The sequence below is a fragment of the Canis lupus genome, chromosome 20 (genome assembly GCF_011100685.1).
Source record: "Canis lupus familiaris isolate Mischka breed German Shepherd chromosome 20, alternate assembly UU_Cfam_GSD_1.0, whole genome shotgun sequence".
NCBI lineage: Eukaryota > Metazoa > Chordata > Mammalia > Carnivora > Canidae > Canis > Canis lupus.
The window spans coordinates 1,593,609-1,600,349 of NC_049241.1; the positions used below are offsets into that span (position 1 = coordinate 1,593,609).

Sequence of the window (6,741 nt, forward strand, 5' to 3'; positions counted from 1 at the left end):
GCCCCCTCCCCAGTGGAGAGCCACCAGGCTGAGTCAGACAAAGCTGGTGTCCTTGTACCGGCTCCTTAGGTTGCCTGGGCCTCAGTCTTCCTCATCTGTGAAACAGGCATGCTGATACCTACGCCACCACATTGTCTTGAGAACTGCAGAAAAGCACCTGATTTTAAAAGGTGGTAACCAGGAGGGTGGGACTTTAGGTGCATTTCATTAGAAGCTAGATGGTCAGAGTTGGAAAAAGTCATAGAGCCCTATTCTTTTATTATTCAGGTGGAGAATGGGGGACAGAGATGGTGAAGAATCCTCGGCAGGAAGGGCCCTCGAGGTGCTGGCAGGGGTATACTCGCGTCCCTTGGCCTCACCCCAGAGTCTGAGGGGCTTCCATTCCCACGCGGCGCCGCGGGCACTCCAAAATGTGTGTGTGTTAGAATTAAGTCAAAGGGCGCACCAGGTGTGCCCGGCTCCCTGCCTCTCATCCAGTCCCTGGGCAACTCTGGGGACTTGGCTGGGGAAGAGGGAAATCCAGGTAAGCCTGGATGCTTTCATGAAGACTGTGGACAGCGGGAGGGTTGCTCAGAGGCTGTTTCCAGGAGATGCCAGCCAGAGTCATTGGGAGCAGGAGGCTGAGGCTGTGCCCACCTCCACTGGGAAGGAGGGCTCTGGCCACCTCTCTAGAAGATAGAACAAGCAGAGACATGACGCTAGGAACAGCTCCCGCGACCTCTGGGCCACGAGGACACGGGACCCCGCTTGAGTCAAAGGCGCAGACAACAGACATGAGGTAGGCAGAGCCACTTGGAGCCCCAGGGTGGAGAGTATGAGGTGCAAAACCGATGGAGTGGGAGAGACCGAGAGCCCCCGAGAAATGGGGGCGGGGACCTAAAGGACCGGCAGGGAGAGGAGAGGGGAACCGGGTCTGCGGTCTGTGCGGGCCGGGCTGGGGCGGCCCTGCCGAGCCCCCGCCTGCCCGCCGCTCCCCAGCCTTTGTCCTGGGGCTGGAGCGCGTTCCCGCGGGCCGGGAGCGCCCCCTGCCGTCCCCCGAGGGCCCGACGCAGGAGCGCGCTCAAGGCCCGAACCCTGGGCCCCGCCACACCTGCGTGCGCTCGCTGTGCACGGGGAAACTGAGGCCCAGACAGAGGACAGGAGGGGACCTCAGCCAGCCGACGCTGCGCCACTACCGAAAATGGAAGCCTCTGGTGTGGGGCTTCTTGTGCTGATGCTGCCGCCCGCGCAGGGCACAGCCCGTGGCCCTGCCCCCACCACCCACACCCAGCTCTCCTTTGTGGGACTCAGATGGCCACGCGGACAGCAAGCACCACGGTGGGTCAGCCGAGCTGCCAGGGACTGCCACTCCGTGTGCCCTGGCGAGGGGACACTGCTCCCAGCCACCGAGCCCCTCCCGGAAGAGCTCACACCTAGTTTTGCCCAGTTTTCAGATTTTTCCCCCAAAAAAGCTGGAAAATTTGGATTTTGATGGGAATGTACACAATTCAATAGCTTTTCAAAACAGGGTAAGGAAGAAAAAATGTGTTTGACCGGCAAGCCACCCACTGGCACTCCCCTCCCCGCTAGAGTGTCCTAAAGTGCTCTTTCTCAGATCTGAGCCACCCCTCCGACCAGGTCTTCTGTGGGTGCATCCTTAAGAGTTTTCTTCACTTAAATACGGTTATTGAAAAAGGAAACCCTGTATGTGTATTACAATTAGAAACCCAGTATCCTGCCTGCTGTAACTGCCTGGTAACCTTAGAAGTGAAATAGGACCATTAGAGCTAAAAGTTTGGTCCTGTTCCATTTCATATTACCACATTTGGTGGACAACTTCACCTGCAAACTGCTGATGTGTCACCTCTGACCTCAGGATGGGTGGGAATGGACTCAAAACAGGGCTCTTTCTAGGACCCTAGTGGTGGCCTCCAGGACTCTGGGAACCTAGAGAGGCTACTTTACCTGTTTCACTGTCACTGTCCATTCTCAGAGCCACGAAAATGGAAGCCTGGCGCGGGGGGTGGGGGGTGGGGGGTGGGGGACAGTGCCTGCCCTCAGAAATAAAGTACAGAAGGCAGCAGAGCTAGCCTGAGAGGAAGTGGGGAGACTGCACAGAGACAGTGCTTCACACTTGGATCCAACTAGAACCTTCCTGGTGACTCCGACCATGGAGGCTGATGATTGTATTCCTTCCTTGCTGCTGCTTGTAATGATCAGCTGTGAAGCTCCCATCTCTGGGAAACGCCAGCCAGGGAGTAGCAGGAAGCAGAGGGGAGCAGGGAGCTAGGGCCCATCCTGACAGTGCTGCAGGAGGACAAGTAAATGGCTGGTGTGTGGACCAGGAGGGAGGAGGTAGATTGGGACATTCAGGGGAGAGGGGAGGGAAGGTCTAGGGTGCTGTGCCTCGAAGGCAGCTCTCCACAAGTTTCAGGTCCCTAGCCAGCAAAGTGGCTTCTTTACACTTGTCATTCCCCTGCTTCAAACCTTCCAGGAGCGCCCGCACCCTAGGACTAAGCCCAAACTGCCTGCTTAGGAGGCCCCACAGTGACTGTCCACTCTCTGGCCCCCTGACCTTTGTGCTCCCCACCCCCACCCCAACCCCGCTGGTCTGCTCTCATGGAGAACAGGCTACAGATGGATCTTGAGAAGATGAGTAGGAGTTAGCCGTGTGAATCAGACTGGGCGAAGGGAACAGGCTGCACCAAGGCGTGGAGGTGTGAAACAGCATGTCGTGTTCCGGAACTCAGTGATGCCCGAGGATCGGGGTGGAAACCGGGAGGTGGACTGCCGGTGGGTGAGAAGGGAAAAGCGGCCAGTGGCACCCTGGTCAGTACAGCCATAGAATATTAGGCAACCTATGAAAAAATTTAATTAACTCTCCACCAATAGACTTAAAGGGATTTCTATACAGTATTGTTGAATAAGAAAAGCAATTTGAAGATAAGTATGTATAATATGATCCCATTTTTATAAAACAATGGCCAAAATGCTCTGTGAGCACATACATAGAGCTCTATATGTCTGTATAGGATTTTATTAACACAAAAGAAAAATACAGAAGGCTACCTACTGGGTTGTTGACATGGGCTTTCTTCTGGAAAACCTATTGTGGGGGAAGGAGAATCAAGAAAAAAAAAAGGATATAAAAAATCCAGACTGCCTTTCAAAAGATGTATGACCATAATTATGATACATGTCCCCATCATCCACCCGTCACCAAAACTGGACATGTGGGGATGGTCTCAGCCCATCCCCGCTTCTCACCCCACATGTCTGCTCCTGTCTGGATGAGAGGGACACCTCCCCAACCACCCCCCACCCAACCCCTTGAAACACACACACTATATTTATTTTTAGGGTCTCCCACCCAGCCCATTCTCCACACAGCCAACCCTTTGATGATGGTCCCAACTGCACTGAGAGTGAAACCTAGCCCCCAGCATGGCTTCCAACCTCCTACTCCGCTGGCTTTGCCACCTCTGCAAACCCAGACCTCACTGCTCCCCCACCCACTGCCAAGTAGCGCATGCTCCCAGCCACTGTATTTCCCTCAACTTAACCTTTACACCAGTCAGCACAAACTTCATTGCTATTTGCTATATCCCAGCCATAGTTCTGAGCACTCAGCATTTATTAAAAGCATTTAATCCTCACAACAACCCTATAAAAGGGTATTTTTTTTGTATTATATTTTGTAGGATGGAAAACTAAAACACAGAAAGGTAAGTAATTTGCCTAAGGTTGCACAACTAGTTAGTGGTGGAAATGGTCCTCGAGCCCAAGCTCTGGAACCACTGCACCCTTTCTTATGCCTTTGAATATGTCATTCCTTCTGTGTGGAACCCTCTTTAGTTTCTGCCCTCACTTGGCTAAAAACTGGTCACCACTAGAGCTCAATTGAGATATTACTTCCCCCAAGAAGCCTTCTCTGACCCCCCAAATCTGGGCTAGACATTCTTTTGACATTCTCCCCCATAACCCAGTCATTCCTCAATCATAGCACATCTCATGCTGTTCTCGGATTGCTGAACATCCTTACCAGCCTAGGAGTTCCTAGGAGTCAGTGGCCACCGTTTACTCCTTTGAGGATAGGTCCCAAGTACCTAGCACAAACAAAGCTCATGTTAGGAACCCAATGTGTGCTGTATTTTAAAAAGTGACTATTAGTACTTCAGATAGGCTAGAATTTGCTTGCTTCGTGTTTGGGGGCGGGGAGGGGGAGCAGGAAGGGAAGGGTTGGGGAAGTCCCTTTCAGCACCAAGGAGAGCTCCTGGCCAGCCTCCCGCTGCTGCTTGGACAAAGGTCCCTGGGTTTGCTTCTTTGTTCTCTGAGGGCTCTGGGCTCTGACCTGGCCAGGACTCTCCAGGCAGAAACATTAGTTCATTTGCCTGAGTGGGGAACACCTCGAGGCAGAAGGGGGAGAGGAAGAATCTGAGGGCTAGAATTAGCCAGCCCCTTGGGCAGAGCTGCATCCCCACCCCAGGGTCCTACCATCAATCACACTGCACCTCACTTTTTAGCCAGCACAAAGTTTAAAAAAGTAGTTAGAGAGCCTGTTGGAAGCAGCGCCAAATCTATGTGTTTTCTGGAAGTATTGAACTAGAAAGAAATGAAAACATCAAAATACTCTTTGTACCAAGCTCGAATTGAGCCCTGCCTCATTCGGTCCATGTCTCGGGCCTGACTAGAATGATGAAGCGATGGAGGGGAGAGTGGGTTGAAAAGGAACAAGGCTCAGCGGGGGACCTCCGACTGCCATTCGCAGACCGCAGGGCGGCAAGCTCAGAAGGAGTCCCTGCTCCGGGGAGAGCAGAGGAACAAGATTGACAGGTGAGGAGATAGAGGGGGAGGGGGCCGCTCCTGGAAGAGGCTGAGACACAAAGCAATGCTGGCAGACTGGGGAGAGCCTGGCAGAGGAGTAGAGAGACAAGCCAGAGCCATCAGTGCTCCAAGAAAGATGTGCAAGAGCTCCCCAGGCAGCCATAGGGCCCCAAGGCAGAAAGGACAGGGTGTGTGTAGCAAGAGATGTGAATAGTGTATTGGCAGGAATCAGAGGACACCACCAGTTAGAAACACAGCCAGACAAAATCTCTGAGGTTTTCGAGTGTCACTTACAGTATGGTTGGAGGATCCCCAGCCTTGGAAAAGAACCTGGTCTTAGATGACCGATAGGCCTTTGTTACTCCGTGTTCAAAAGCACATTTTGGGACCAAATCCTGTAGCTAGAGTTGCTCAGTTGTACATGAGGCTACCACAAGGCTGAGGCCCCCACCACCAGACATCCATTGTGTGTGTGGGGAGGTGTGGGGGATGGGGGGTGGCCGTGATGCCTGTGGCCAAAAGAATGAAGAGAAACCAGGTTCTTATTGTCCGTTCCACAGCCAGGCTTTGTCAGCCCTGGTCCTGTGGAGCTGGAGGCAGCCACTCCTCCAGGGCCAAGGATTTGGGAAATGGGGGTGCCCCAGCTGGTCTCAGCTAAAACCTGCAGAAGTGCTGCATCCAGGAGGAGAGGAAATGAGTCATATCTCAAAGGCCATGGAGAGAGGAGATGCCTGGCTCATTTTGTTTTTACACAGCATTGGCTGAGCAGTTTCTCTGTGTGCCCATTACACACGTCAGCAGCCTGAATGCTCTCGGCAGCCTGAACGCTCTCAACAGCCATCAGAGGTGAGCATGGCTGTTTTATAGCTTTTTTGCCCCAGAGTTCAGAGAGGCAAAGCCAGTTGCCCAAGGCCACCAGCAAATTACCTCGGGAGCTGGGACTCTTACATGAGTGAGCCAGATACAAAGGGAGCAGAGGGCTCTCCACCCACATTTCAGACTCTCCTTTGTCCCCTTCTCCAGCTCCTTGCCTTTGAGGACTGGTTTCCTGCTTGACCGTGAGAGCTGCCACCACTGTGAATCAGGCGCACCTACGTTCTTTCTCCGTGGGACTGGCTTCTGGGTATTTGGCCATACGATCTGCTGGGAAAGGGGAGGATCCAGTCCCTCCTGGTCCGAATGAGCCAGACACCAACATGGAGAAAGTGACAGGCCGGCTCCAGGCATAATCCCCACCTGCAGCATTTCCAGCCCCAAATCCTCTTCTTGCCTCAGTTATCACCTCACTCGGTACCACCCCTCCTGGCCCTGACTGATGACCTGCTCTGGACCCACTTTTCTGCCAAATGCTCTGCCTCTGCTGAGCATTTCAGGGATCCAGCCTCTGGCCCCACACATCATCATCTTAGAAGCAAATGCTTCCTTGGACCCACTCTGTGCTAGATGTTCTTGCAAGACTATTTGTCTCATGTTATGTCTCATGCCTATTTGTTCATTTAATCCTGAAACTACCCTGTGTCTATTTGTTCATTTAATCCTGACCGCTACCCCACATTACAGGTGAGGAAACTGAGGCGGGAAGCAGGCACCATACTTGTGGGTGGCTAGACCCAGGTAGCATGCCCCCAAGCTCTGTGCTCTTAATACCCTGCTGTCTTTCGGTGACAGGTGAGCGTGTGATTCTGGATGTTCAAGGTAGCCATCCACCTGGATGGCTGGGGGCTGTGCACTGGGGTCCCCCTCTCCTGCATGAAGCCTGCTCTTGTGCAACTGGGAGGCAAGGTGCAGGCAGGCTCGGCGGAGGACCGGAGGACCACTCGCTCTGGCACCGGCCCCGCCGCGGCAGCAGGCGGGCTTACACAATGAAAGCTAATTCCTCGGTTGTAATGACTGGGAGAACTGCTGGCTTCTGACTCCTCGCATAATTACCATGAGACC

The 6,741-nt window shown here is 53.5% G+C and overlaps 1 long non-coding RNA gene across 1 annotated transcript; it reads left to right on the top strand.

Annotated features, from left to right (window-relative positions):
* Positions 1-603: 603 nt before the first annotated feature.
* On the top strand, positions 604-6,277 carry LOC119864565. Its single transcript, XR_005374392.1, has 2 exons — positions 604-778; positions 5,827-6,277. It is a non-coding gene; the product is annotated as an uncharacterized LOC119864565 (long non-coding RNA).
* Positions 6,278-6,741: the final 464 nt, after the last annotated feature.